Raw genomic sequence first — 14,853 nt, 5'->3', positions numbered from 1 at the left:
GGCCAAAAATATTTCTCTTACGCGTTGAGTTACTTCTCTTTTAATCAATCAAGTGATGATGTCCAATCCAATTTTCAAATGAAGAATTAATTACCACTACTACTATCTCACCGAAAAATACAAAATGGCATGGCACACCAATACGATAAACGCAAAAGCTTTTATTATCTAGGCCTGAATTTTGAAAGTTATCGTCAGAAACTGGAACTACATAATTACGGCTCTCTGAACTGGTTTGGAAGATATAGCCGAAAATTGAGTATTCGTCGACAGACGTTTTTAGTTTCTCGAGTTGCGGAGAGATGGCCCAGCGCTGCGTACCACCGACTACTGTAATCTCGCGAACCATAAATATGTTCAGAACGAAGTGAAAGACATGATCATACTTGACAAGATCATTTCTGTATTATATTTTTGAAAAGTCTCCAGTCAAATATAGAGTATCGCAACCATGCTGACGAGTTGTAGTCACATTTCTTCAGCGTGAGATATGATTCCCGATGAGATATCGGTTTGACTGGACGTCCACGATGATCGTTCACCTGTTTTAGGACAAGATACACGGAAATTGGACAATGCTTTGAATTGAAGTTAAATATACGTGACTTGGGGCATGAAGTGCAAGTAATTTGTATCTTTTAAACGTTTGATAAATCCCGATATTGGGAAAATTTTTATCCATTTGTGCAAATGGGAGTGCATCTGCGAGTGACGCTTCGAAACTACTGCAAGGCGATGGATGGGACGTATCAGAAGCATGAAACTATCAAAACATTTTGAAATAAAAAAGTATATAATTGTTTTTTCGCATAAATCCGATTTCGGAATAATAGTGCTATGAAATGAATAGTTTGGAATAATTTATTCTTTATAAGTCTCAAAGTTTGGTGTGGATGAACAATCAAAACAGTCTACTCTTTGTGACGTGCCAAAATCTCAGGGGCGTATGGTAAATGCCACCACAATACCCGGCTAGGTTACCCGTAGATATTCAGGGTAGTTTAGCTGCTATCACCAAGCCCTGACAAAATGTTGAATTCTGGGCGCCACGTGAATTGTGAATCTACGGTCCGGCTTGGTTACCGCAACTGAACCAGACTGAACAGCACAAGGTGAGCCCCCAAATCACGAAAAAACTCTGCCTGTTCTGCACCTCGGCACCTACGCAGTGGGCTCAACTTCTTAAATAGGGCAAGCAAATGAAACTCTAAATTTAAGTGAATGAATTTAATTAAAGCTGGAAATAATATAACTAAATTACTAAGTACCCAATTCGGTGAAACTTGCTAAACCAATGTACAATATTCAATCAACTAAATTACGGGTGTATCAGGTGATTTTCCTCCGGTTGGAATTAAAAGGTGGGAGAAACTTAGTAAAGTGTGCACCAGGGGTATACAGAGCGCACGCGGAGAACAGGTGCTGCAACGTGCGATAGCAGAGGTTATGTTCGAATAAATCGGGCTAGTGCCACTCATACGGGTGCGTCACACCAGGGGAGGGTCACTTATAGCATTAACAAAATCCCATATAACTAACGGTACCTCATAAGCTTCATAGTTTCATGCCCCGTTGCATTACCGTCCTTGGCTTCCACCGCTCGCCACGTCCTAGCGCAAGTGTTCGTAGGCGGAATACGTATACAGTGCACGGAGGCTTGGTCAATAAGTGGGTCTCAGCTCACAATCCAACAAAAGCAAGTCCGGAGACAATGCACGGGCAGACTCCGTGCCAATCAGTGGGTCACAGCTCCACAAATCCAACAAAACCAAATCCGGACAAGCGGGACAAGCGGAAAAACCGAGAAGGAGAGAAGATAAAAAAAACACAATAAAAACAAGCGTCTCTAGAAACACTACCCCCCAACAGAGTAAAATTAAAAAACAGTGCCAGATTAGAGCAAGGTTAATCTACCTCGGCCACGAGAGTTTTCTTAACGGGGGGACCCACGATGTGTGCCCCTAGGAGTCTCTATCGGGAATTAGACGGCAGATAAATCCCCTCTCGGGAAACTTGTGCACCCAAGCAACAAGTCGCAGTAGCCGCAGCGGAAGGCTCGATCCTCAAATTCGGGAAATTTCCAACCAATATTCCAATAACCTTCACCAGGCTTCTGCCGCCATCAAATCCATCGAGGAAAAAGGAGTCCCAAAACCCCGTTCACCACCTTAAATATAAGTCCTCAGCCACAAAAAATTGGAGGGAATCGAGGCCTGAGAATAGGAACCGATCGAAAACTAGCAAAACAAAATAACCCTAGGCACAATACCAACCTAATACTTCCAAACCAATACTTCGGAAATCCGGAACAGAACTACTACGGACTTCGATAAAAAAAATCTACTGCTTCGCTGTGAAGCAGCTTTGTATAACGTTGAAAAATAAAACCCATTAGGAATCAAATCCAAATTTGTAATTTTCGGGAACTATGCAACCCGTATTTTACCAACCCACAGATGCCGCGCTAAGCCGCTAATCGGCGTTAGCCACGTTCACTAAGGACTCTCGCCCAAATAATACGGCAGTCCTAATCTATAATAAATTAATATCTTAAATACGCCAATAAAGGGTAATAATAAAACGGAACCGTGACATCTTTTTAAAAAAAATCTCAAATTATTTTCCTAAATTGGTTTGCAAAAATCCAATAAGTTACAATGAAGCTTATACTTAATACTTGTAAATGTTTTTAGAAATATGTAAATTTTGCCCATTGTTTTAAAGTATGGATGGGACGAAATTAAAACGGTAATATATATATTCTTTCTTAATTATGTATTTAATTTTAAATTCAAAGCGTGTAAGAAATTTACAATGAGCAGGTTCTCTAACACTTTTTAATAGCAACTATTTTCAGGTTACTCAATTCGGTTTGACCCATTCACAGTCTTTGGTTGTCAAGTGCCTTGAAAAAGTGGCAGAATTAACAACATTGTAGAATGATTTGGCGTCATTGTTTATTGATTTTATCCCTTTGACTTTCTCCCATACCATTCTTTGAAGTCTACTCCCAGCACCGTCAGAGGCTCTCTTTCCATGGAACGTTGCGAAGAAATTCCAAGAACCATACTGGTTTGTTAATGTCAAGTTGGATTGTGCCGCACACCCATTAGAAAAATGTAAACTTGCTTTAGAGCCGAGTAGCAACTGAATAATTATCTTCAGAAAAACCCAGACCCAATTTTTTTTGTGATTAAGGATATCACTAAGCACAGCAAAAGAATGACAGTTACAGATCCATGCTACGGCAGTGAAAACCTTTACTTGTTGCATGGATTTCTCGTCACTTCTTTCGTTTTGGAACGTTTCAAACTTTTTTCCTTGAACAACTTTAATCTACTGATCAATTTGAAACTGTCCGAAAAATGCTGGAACTTAGAGCCGCTCTTACAGACCCTTTTATTTCTAAAACTTGGGACCTGCCGAATGAATTTTAGCAACTTTTCCATGTTTCGAATGCCAAAGGTATGCATGTCATTTTCCCAATTGCTGCGTAGTCCCTTTACATAGTTGCTATCATTTATGCTGTTACACAGAACCAATAGTAATTCCTTGGAGCTCTTTGGAAATTATTTAATACCTTATAAACACACAGTGCGGAGTAGATCGAAGCTTAGTAAATTTTTTGTCAGGTGGTAACTATTAGAATTCGACTTGATCCCTGAATCAAGATTTTCCTCAAAATAAACCGCATAAGCTTCACGTATAGCCATTTACATGTGCCGTTTTTGAAGCTTAATCGGGTCTTCTTTAGTTTTCACTGAAATAACATCCCGCTTTCCCGGTTTTCGGGGCCATCCGTGAAGTAAATTTGCTGTATCTTCTTTACTAAATCTTGGTCTAGTTTAGTTGATTTACCCACAGAATTTTTATTTGGAACTTTAAGTTGTAAAACTGTTTTTTCCTAACTTCTTTTTGTTTTTCAGTTTCGTCAGTGCTTTTCCTAGGGCTTTTGGTGACTTAAAAACGTTTGTTTCCTGCAACACTTCCTTCTCTTGGTTGATTTTCTTTTCTTTCAAATTATAGTAATTAACCATTTTCCTACTTGTTTCTCGTTCCCCTTCGATTTTTAGAATTATGGTTATATAAAACCATATATAATTTTTTGCGCTTGCAAATCTCCATAAAGCTTTTGCTTGAATGTTTTTCTTAAAATAAATTGCTTTTTTTATTTTGTTTCTGTTTTTCTCTGTGTACTTGAGCTCATTGTCGTTCCCTTTCTTTTTTATGCATGTTTCTCTGAAATAATAGAACGGCCTGGGCATAATATTAACCGATATTAACCAATCTGGTCAACCACCAAGTATTTTTTTATAAAATTATTAACATAAAATGTTTTGTTATATCTAAAAAAATTATGTCACCCTAATCTCCATAGGAAAAAAACATGCTTTTAGTAATGGGTTGGTTAAAAATTGTCTAGTAACCAGTTTTAGAGCAAATTAAAGAAGAAAAACAAAATGTCACAAATGTGACGCTCGCGGATTTTGTTTGTCCATGGCCTACTTTGAAAGTTAATAATAATAACGCGGCTTTAGAAGCACTAGATAGACCTACGTTTCAAAATGCAGAAAAGTTATATTATTACATGAAAACAAGTAAGATATATTTTTGAAAGTGATTCGGAGATATTTCATATTCTTCACCTGAGGTTACCTCTTCGTGAAAAGGCCGTAAAGCGAACAGACTTTATTAATTGACGATACAGGTATTTAAGGTCGATCAGGAAATATCTCAAACAAAACTGTTATATTTAGAAGAGTTTTTGTCAATGTGGGTCAATTATTTTGTTTTTTTTTGGAGTTGTTCTTAGGCAATTTGCCAGCACATTAGTATTTATCGATTAAGTGCAGACAACACAATAACACCCAAGGCTCCCGGTGAGAATCCAACCCACAACCTCCAGGAAGTTCGAGTTGGCAGGTCAACTCCTTACCAACCGAGCCGTCCTCGGTCCCTGATTAAAAATGAGAAAAGATTTCCACCTGGCACCGACCAAGTTTTCTTAGCCTACAAAAGTGACAGCCATTATTGAAGCAATTGTTTAAGGAGTTCCTAATTCTCAAGTTACCTAACAATGAACAAGAATTATTAAGTGTTGTTAATTGTTAAGGATAAAGTTTCCTATTATTGTTATAAATTAAAGAATCATGATTGGTTGCTCGAAAAAAGATTTTCTTGACGACCGGAGCCGCTGGAAATTGCCGACACATACTGAAATGAGTATGACAAATATGAAATTGAAGAAACAGCTGCGAAGTACACGATAGATGTTGCACGAGATGCTATGAAATCAATTAGAGTGATACGTGGCAATTTCAAAAATACCGAACATGTCGATTCGTCAGCATTTCAACATTTTGCTGAAGAAAACAGGAGTCATAAGGATCAATATGTCTTAAGAAAAACCGAAAAGGAAATAATGTCCGCTGAAAATCTCCAAGACAACCTGGATGAACTTGTAAGTTTTGGAGGCAGTTCTCAGAGCGACATTGAAATTTCAGATCTTGACCAAGAATAAAAAATTTCATTTATGTACTTCATTGATTTCATATTTTTAATACTGTTACGGCCAAATAAAAAAAATTGTCAGCGTTGTCACAAATACGTTAGAAAATAAAAGAAAGCCTAAAATAGCTCAACATACGATCAGAGAGGCCCTTATCAGTGATAGCTTAACATTTCAATGTTTCTTCCCATTAATAAAAGGTATTGACAAGAAGAAACGTTTGCAAAGACAAGGAGATCTGGCAGACAAACAGTTCCTTTCAAGAAGATCAGACGCTCCTTCGGATAGTCGAGCATGATCCTTTCCAAAGCAAGAATTATGTCGGAATTTCCGGGCAGTAAAGCCACCGTTTTTCGAAGAATTAAGGCATCGTGTCTTAAAAAATGCAGCACTTACTAGCCAACAGAAGCAAACGCAGCTTATTTTCGTGTTAATCTATTAAGCGTAAGCGCAGCTGTTTTGGGATAGACTCATATTTTCAGATGAAAAGATCTTAAAGTTTTTCAAAAAGTAAAATGAAAGTGTACGATCAGCGTTTCAAGAATCGGTTTGTCGACAGTTGCATGGTAAATGTATGGGGATGGATTTCATCCAGAGGAATAGGAGTGCTATGACGGATAGAGCTGGGACTTTGTTAGTTAGGGACATATTGCAGAACGTTATGATGCCCGGTGTGGAACAGCTTCACCCGAGAAATAATTATATTTTCGAACAAAACATCTCTCCTGTCCATACTGCATTCATTGTTACACAATGGCTGCAAATTCCAACCTTGAAACCTTGCTATGGCCAAGAAAGAATCCTGACTTCAACCCAATCGAAAATGGGATAATGGTGAATCGGCTGTATCGAAGAAATGTTATTTCTCAAAGCAGCGAAGAGCTATAGCAAGGGATACAGGGAGTATGGAAAGAATTGTCGCTTGACGAAAATTTCATAGCTCTTCATGAGCCGAAGACTTCAAGCTTTGACTGATGCGGATGGAGATTGCACATAATATTAAATTCCTCCCAAGTGTTTCTCCTTGGCCTGTTTATCATAAAATGTTGATAATGGTTGGTTATTATCAACATAACCATCTTTTAAATTTGTTAAAATAACTTTCATTAATAGTCTGTCTAAATCTTCATCGGCTTTCGCCAGACCCTCCCAAAATTTTTTTATCGAGGTTATTACCTATTCTGTTGGTGGTATTGTGTGGTAAAGTAATTTACAAAAAAAGTTATTCTTACTTGAGTGGCAAAGCAGGAGTTGGCCAGATATATTTCTTTTTTCTGATACATTTCTTGAGCGTTGACCATTTGTGACAGAGTGAATAATCGTTTTTACTGTGCGTTTCGAAAAAGAAACCTGTCTGCTTTCAAAAACGCCCATATCGTCGATAAAGGATATTAACACTGGCGCATTGAAGAAAAGAAATCAACATAGTGACTTTCGACCTCACCGTATAGACAATAGTGATCAGGACCTATTAAGAAGGAAAATATATTATCTTAATCAAAGTGAAGTTGTTCCTACCTTGGTTAAACTGAAAAAGAAACTAGAAGAAGATGAAACCAATAATAATAGGCGGTGCCACCCTCCATAGATTTGTTTATAATATGGGATTAAGGTACCTCAAAATAGACAAAAGGCAAATAAATAGTAATGGAATCACACATTAGAGATTTAATTAGCTCCAAAAAATTAAAAGATATAGATTAAACAACAGATCCATAATTTCACTTGATGAAACATGGTTCGATACTCTACAAAGAATATTAAAGATTCAAGCTTGGATTATCATGAGGATACAAGTCCTAACTTTTTGAAAATTGGTTGCAAAACAATCTTTTACGTGATTTTTACGTCTTTACGACCCGAGTTTTATTGGCGTCGGAAGGTAACTTCCATAATAGCAGGCAATAGCCAGCAAGATGAATATTGAGAAAGACTATACCCTAAGCTAATTATTTTTTAACTTGCGTATTTAAAAATTATTTTTTGTTTATAAAATAAATAAAATTTGTGTAGTCTAGATTGACGAAAACAACCAACTATTAACAATAAAAAAACTATAATACCCATATAATATAACTATAATATACATTTTTTGCAAGATATCTTGACAAATTTACCAGAGAGATCTCTTATTTCTTACAATAAATTCGTGTTCAAAAAACAGTAAAGGTTAATAACGTAAGAGGTTTTAGTAATAAAAATAAATTTAACAATATATTTTATTGTAAGAGATGGATACACTTTTCTTGAACTGACTCACGCAACGGCCGCGCTCTTACGCCTTTATATTAAATAGTTGACGAAACAGCCAAACTAAAACATTCGATATCCACAAGAATATGCGTATTAATTTAACTCTCAACAGCTCAGTGTGACTTGGACTATAAAATAAAACTAAGCATGTGTAACTAATATATGTAGGTGAAAATTACATTTCATTTATTCAATATTTGTGTACCAAACCTGATATTTCAAGCGTTAACCCGAAATGTATACCAATTTCATTGTTGTTATAGAAAACTTTTTACTGAACACCAAATACAATGCATTGCATTATTAAATGTTGTAAACCATTGCTTTTCCATAAGATGTTCAGATTCCTTTGACTGCAAGTTCTAAAATGTCCTTCGTACATCCCCCCCCCCCTATTGCAAATATAAAAAGACAATATAATCCTTTGGAGTTGCATTTGATTGCCTAAAAACTAATTTTCTGAAAGAACACAGGATTTTACAAACAAAATGTTGCTAGTCAGAAAGGAGGTATAGACTATGACTTCCGCTATGTCCGATATTTGTATACATCAACAAGTTATTTAACATAAATCATTAATCATTAAATCGTACATAAAAAATATTGGAGAAATATGTTTCGCAGATGATTCTGCCATCACAGACTTGAAAGAGCTGTTAATTTTGGTTGTTATTCCGACTCTCTCCTAGATTTTAAAGAACACGATATTAATATAAATTCAAATTATTTAGGTTCCCTCATATTTAAAGCAAAAGCAAAATACTTACTTAAGGTTATTCTTGCTTATTTTGCAAACATAACCACTCTTCTACATCAACAATCGCCTTGCAGATACTGCGTCAGTTAAGGTTGTACCCAAATTAAGTCGGTAATAAATATACGGGGAAGGATTGGACCCAGCCTTGTAGCACCCCAAGAGAAATAAATTGTGGTTTGGAACCATCACCGTCACATTTAAAAAAGTTCAAACTTTCACCCCTTATACCGTAAACTTCAAGTTTGGTTACAAGAAACTGATGGGTAACGCAATCAAAAGCCTTCGAAATATCCAACAAGGTCATACTAGAAATAAGCTCACCATCGATAGCTTCCAAAACATTTTCCAGGATCGCTATAATATCTTTCAATATTGATTTGCCCGAATGGTACTAAAACTGATTCTCCACAAAAACTTGATTTTAATCAAAATACAATTCTTTCTTTTACCAAAGTCTAAAAGATTTTGGAAAATACGGTCAGGACAGCAATAGGACGCAAATTGTCTGCACTCTCGCCATTAAATTTTGTCGGTAGGGGAACTATCCTTGCAAACTTTAGCGCATCAGGAAATACATTGTGTTCAAAACATCTATTACAAATGAGAGTCAATACAGGTAATACATACTCAACCACACATTTAATAACCTTGACATGTAACCCATATCCATCTCTGCTACTTGAGTTTTTCAAGTTTTGGATCACCTTGTACAAGTCAGTCTTTGTGGGGTACATAAAAAAAGACTGAAAGGAATCCTTGAGAGTTACGATCCGTGTCTGCTATTGCTGAGATTGTCTTTTTTGTTAAGATCATCAGCTGATATTTTGATTTTTGGATTTTTTCTTTTTTGTTTTCTAGGTGAGAGGTAATAAGCTGCCAACTTCCCTTGTTTGTATTTTCAATGAAATTTGGTTTTGACGTTCTTTTCTCCAACTCAATAGATAGTCGATAATCCTTTTTCAGCAAGTTTAAGAACTCACTAGCCTCTGCACAGTTTCTCGATTTCTTAATTATATTTACCGCTTTAATTTTCTGCCTCATATATCGAAACTCGTCGTTAAACCATTTTATTTCAGTGACATTTTTTGTTTAAATTTTTTCTCCGGGAAATGACAGTAAAATTTGTGCAGAAACAGTTAAAAAAAATTATGAAACAATTCCTCAGCACCTTACAATGACATAACAGACGACCAATCATAAAGCTGTAAATCTTGTTTGAGAGACGATAACGCTTTCTCGCAGATAATTCCCATTTGCCTCACTACATTCTCTTTTCTTATCTGAGACTGTAATAGACCTCAGTATACCATAGTGGTCTGATAAATAGTAATCAAAAATTTTTACTATAAATTCAATTTACCCTAAAATGTTTAGAAGATTGTCAATGCAAGTTGCTGATGTTTTAGTAATAGGCTCAGATATAATAATACAAAAATTAAAGGACTCTAATATATTTTTAAATTCAAGAGTCTGAAAATTAAGACTACCAGGCATATCTATATTAAAATCATCATTTATGATATATTTGGATTTAGTGTTTGCAATCCTTTGAAATAAAATAGAAATGTTTTCTAAAAATAAATGAACATTTCCAATTTTTGAAGATCTGTAGATGATAATCACAATAATATCTACTTCGATCAGTTTGATTGCAGCCCGTTCATTACAGACCTAATAGAATATTTCTTAAATATATTGTTACCGTTACTTTTAGCTTGTCTGCAATAGGTACTGACAACTTTATAATTATTTGGGTTGTATATATATAATAACTTTGTCATAAGTGATCATTTCAGTAAGACACACAGCATTAAAATCGTCTTCACTTGTGAGTATTTGAATCTCATCAATTTTATTATTGAGAGACCGAATATTATTATAGAATACACTAACTTCAGAACCTCCTGTAGATCTCGCTGCAATTTATTTCTTTCGGTTTGTTCTCACCCCTTTTCCTATGGTACGACGAGCGGTCTCGAAAAAAATACTCCGCTTCCAAGATACTTTGAGGACATTTACTGGCATCTAGCACATTGTTCTTGATTTCAGGATCCACTGCTATTTTGAATGAATAATGAGTTCCCCATCTATGGCTTTACATACAAAAATGTTCTTGGGAAACTTTAAAGTCAGAAAGTCTTGCAGATTCTGTATATTGAAAGTACTTGTAAACGCTATCATGTAATGTATAACCTCATGCATTTGCTGAGATTACTGAGAGCGCAAAACTGCAGCTTTTACATTTTCAATGGCAATTTTTGGGACATTATTCGTACTTGAAGATGATTGATTAATTTTTTAATATGACTATTTGAAGTCAGCTGTGATTTATTTGTACCTTTCTTTATTGGCTGAACATTACTGCGTTTGCAAGTTCGGCAACGTTGCATTTCATCTATGTGGGATTAACTTTCGAATTAATCAAATTTGTCCTTTAAATATTTCTATGGCAGCCTCTAGGTTTCGCACAGGGTTTTCTAGTTCATTGCAGAGCCTTTTATAACCTTCAAACTCGATTTTTGTGCACTGAAGTTGATTCAGCGTGTTTATATTCACATTAATTTCCCTTTATTAGGTACTTCTATTAAATCACCTTTTTTAACCTGTCCAAACTCGGCGACAAGTTGTTCATGCCTTGCCATGCCGCGTATGTTGATCCACAGACAAATATCTGTCGGTTAAGTGCTGCTATTAGTCCAAGTTCTGCATTAGTGTTTAGAACAATATAACGAGAAAGTATTTATCCCTATCATTTCACAGCAGTCCAGCCTTCTGATCTGCCAGCTAGAATAATTTTTTCTACTTTGTTCGAAACCAGCAAAACAAAGATCCTAGTTTTGTTAAGAATATATTATTAACTGATGAGGTTAGTTTTACACGTAGAGGTATTTTTAATTTTATTAACAGACATTCGTGGGAGTTAGAAAATCCTCCTTTGATATGGCAAAGACATTTTCAGTATGAATTCAGAATAAACGTGTGAGTACGCATGGTAATTGATTATGTACTAGAACCATATGAATTACTCCCAAATCTTGATGCTGCGACGCTTTTAAATTTTTTACATCACTTCATAGATTTGATGGTTGATTGATTGATGTTTTGGTTATAACAAATAAAGTGATTAAACTTTTCCCATACATGAATTAGGTGAAGCCCGCTTCTTGCATAGCCACCACTTAGTCCGAATTTAAATCCAATGGATTTTTGTTTTTGGGGCTATATTAAATCAGTGGTTTACAAGGAGACATATTTTTAAAGAATATGGCATATGGAATATGACATTCTATAATGCCTTCGCATATACCAAGCAAACGCAGTCACAATTGTTTTAAAAAAGAAATTTGACGCATCGTCTATGGAAGTCTTTAAAAGACTGAGTAGATTGGAAAGGTATAATTTGCCAAAACTTCAATATCAATAAAAATTTACGAAAAATGTTTTAACTAATAATATTTTTTATCTATGACTGTGTTCCCCTTAGCAGAGTATTAAAAAGAGACCAAATAAAAATAAAGAGAAATAATAGACTTTTTCATTTGTTATAAGAAGTGCACGCCTGAAGCAAACTATTGAAAAATCAAAACCACACAATTTGTTATAAAAAATATAAAAAGGTCATGGCAAAAAATATTTAAACATCACAAAGATTTCGTTTTCTAAAAATATTATTAAAGAATATTGGAAAATAATAATCGAAATATCGCGTCATCAAAAAGAATGGTAAGATTGAAAAAGCACGATACAGAAGCAATAGAGGACGATGTTTCTATTTGTTCCCCACAAATCCTTTAGAGATATTTCACACTAATAACAAAATCTGTAACAAAAATTTATCTGTAGTAGATGGTATATCCGGTACGGTAATTAGGGAGACGGCACAGGTTTAAGCTGATCCCCTTTTTAAATTCATAAATAATAGTTCTAACGAAGAGGTCTATCTAAGAATATTTAAAATAATTCCAATATATGCAAAGGGCAGGCAAAGGACACAGAGAAGACTAATGTCTCGCCGTCGCGTAAGACTACAAAATCCAAAATGGTTTTTGTTAGACAGAAATCGACAGAAATCAAGTAGTTTGCCATATGTTCAATTTTTTAAACAATTATTAGAGCTATTTTTTGACATGTCGCGAGCTTTTGGCGTCGTTGTTTTGATAATGTGGATAATATCCATTTTAACAAAGGCGTTAGAGGAACTCCTCTGAAGTAGACCTGATCTTACTTATCTGACGGATAGCAATTGTTGCCAGAAACTGACTGTCGGAGACACACCCCGAGGATTTTTTCTGTCGTTAACAGTTTTTAACGTGTATGTGGATAATCCTTCGAGATATCTAACAGCCGTATCACTCTCTGTGTCAAGTGCGGCGTAAACTTTGAGCTTCAGATTTTCAATTAAGCTCTGAGGAAATCAACAGGATGATTGGCGAACCGTCAGCAAGTTTGCTTTATCAACAACCGAATTAGGAGGAACCCAGAAGATTTGTATTTGTCTTGCAAAAATACTCTTCAACAAAAACTCACATGGGCTAGTTATGTTGACTATCTGGCAGTAAAATTAAGCTCACATTGTTTTCTATAAAAAAAAAAAACACACAGATTCAGATTCAAATTCCAGATTGTGAGAGCTAACCATCTGCCTGCCCATCACTGCGACCCAGAGGATCTATTGTGACTCTCTCCAGATCTATAAAGCGTTATCCGGGTTCGTCTCTTCGACCAGACTACATAACTTTGACAGTGCCGTTTTGGTGTAGCTCATTGTCTCTGATTTGGTTATTCCCAGCAGAGGGAAACGCACTCTCGGAAGGCCTTCACACTGACGTATTATGTACGAATGGCTATTGCGTCCTCTTCCTGGTAGAATCTGCATTCAGTGTTTTCTTCCATTCCCATTAGGTTTAGATGACTTTTAATAGGGCAGTAGCCCGTCAATACAACTACCATTATTCTTACGGCCTTTCTTTTGTGACTTAGCAGGTCTTTTGCAAATTTGGTCGATGGACCTCTACCCAACTCCTAGGCAGGTCTTTGCAGTGGCATGTCTCTACACTAGTGCCGGGATTCTTTTCCCAACCATTGCGCGATGGCTGATTTTGCAACGGGTTCGACCACCCCACCGAAGTGCTCTGGTCCGATCACACCTCTTGACGAACCTTCACGGGCTACCGTCAGCGCTTCCGTCACGCTTGTGGCCTTCTTGCCTGGTACCCATGAAAAGGTCACTTTATTTTGACTTGTTATCTGGTCTAATGCCTTATGACAGCATAGAATATTTCTGTTTCTCTTGCACAATGATTAATTATGGAGATCTCAGCTTGGAACACTGTGGCTAATTTACCCATTGGAATAGAAACTTTGTTCTGGGTTCCAGCTCCTACTCCTTCTTTGCTTTTTGAGCCGCCTGGATGTTTAAGAGACGCAATCTACTATATTTCACTAACCAATGTTTTGGGGAAGCTCAAGAAATTCTGTAAATATACTACTCTAAGAAAAAATCCCATAAGATCAATAAGCAGCTCAGACTCTTGTAGAGAATATTTTTAATAGTATATTATGCAACGAGTGCGGTAAACGTCATTTGACTCACGAGTTTATTTGACACGAGTGGAGTGGAACGGAACGAGATTTTAATATACGAGTGAGTTAAAAAGTTTACCGAACGTGTTGCATACTATACTTTTTCTGCGACCGTTACTTTTTGGTCACATTTTCGCAAAACAACACGAATACATTGACTGACATGACCGTAAGAATTGACAAACGTCAAAATTCAAAGGGTGGAAAATATTTCCGGAAACATCCGATTGCTCCCAAATTGGTGCGGTAAAATCCCGGAAATGCCCGAAGTGGCTCGGATTCATGGGAAACGAAACTGACGTGGTAAAGTGACGCTTCCCGCACTCTACATCGGTGGGTAATTGGGTATTTTACAGACGGGAGTAGAAACAAATATTGACTTTTCATCATATTCATCAGAGATGCGAAACGCATGAAAATAAAGTTAGGAATAAAACCCTGTACCACCATTTTAAGAACACAGGTTTAACAGTAATATCCGCACTATAATGTGGTATAAAATGAGTAAATAATTTGCTTGAAATAAATACTCGAAACCTGTATTTTTTTTTTAAATATTAAAATCTTTTATGCTAAATATAGTTGAACAATTTTTTAAGATGAAAATATAAAAGAATGTTTGTTTGTCCCTGTATAATATGTAACATATTGTGTGTTAAATTTTAACTTTTTCATATTGATGATCCCATAATAGCATTTTCTATTTTCTATAAATTGTCGTTTAGAGGAACTAGTTAATAACCTTTTATAC

The 14,853-nt window shown here is 35.9% G+C and overlaps 1 protein-coding gene and 1 non-coding gene across 2 annotated transcripts in view; one reads left to right on the top strand and one right to left on the bottom strand.

Annotated features, from left to right (window-relative positions):
- Positions 1–14,853, bottom strand: part of LOC132703280 (facilitated trehalose transporter Tret1-like) — a 154,851-nt gene that overhangs the window by 116,691 nt on the left and 23,307 nt on the right. The window lies entirely within an intron of this gene.
- Positions 377–580, top strand: LOC132704230 (small nucleolar RNA U3). The gene has a single exon (XR_009619250.1). It is a non-coding gene; the product is annotated as a small nucleolar RNA U3 (small nucleolar RNA).

The sequence above is a fragment of the Cylas formicarius genome, unplaced genomic scaffold, assembly GCF_029955315.1.
Source record: "Cylas formicarius isolate icCylForm1 unplaced genomic scaffold, icCylForm1.1 PGA_scaffold_6__28_contigs__length_40554024, whole genome shotgun sequence".
Classification (NCBI taxonomy): Eukaryota; Metazoa; Arthropoda; class Insecta; order Coleoptera; family Brentidae; genus Cylas; species Cylas formicarius.
This window is presented reverse-complemented; position numbering and strand designations above follow the sequence as displayed.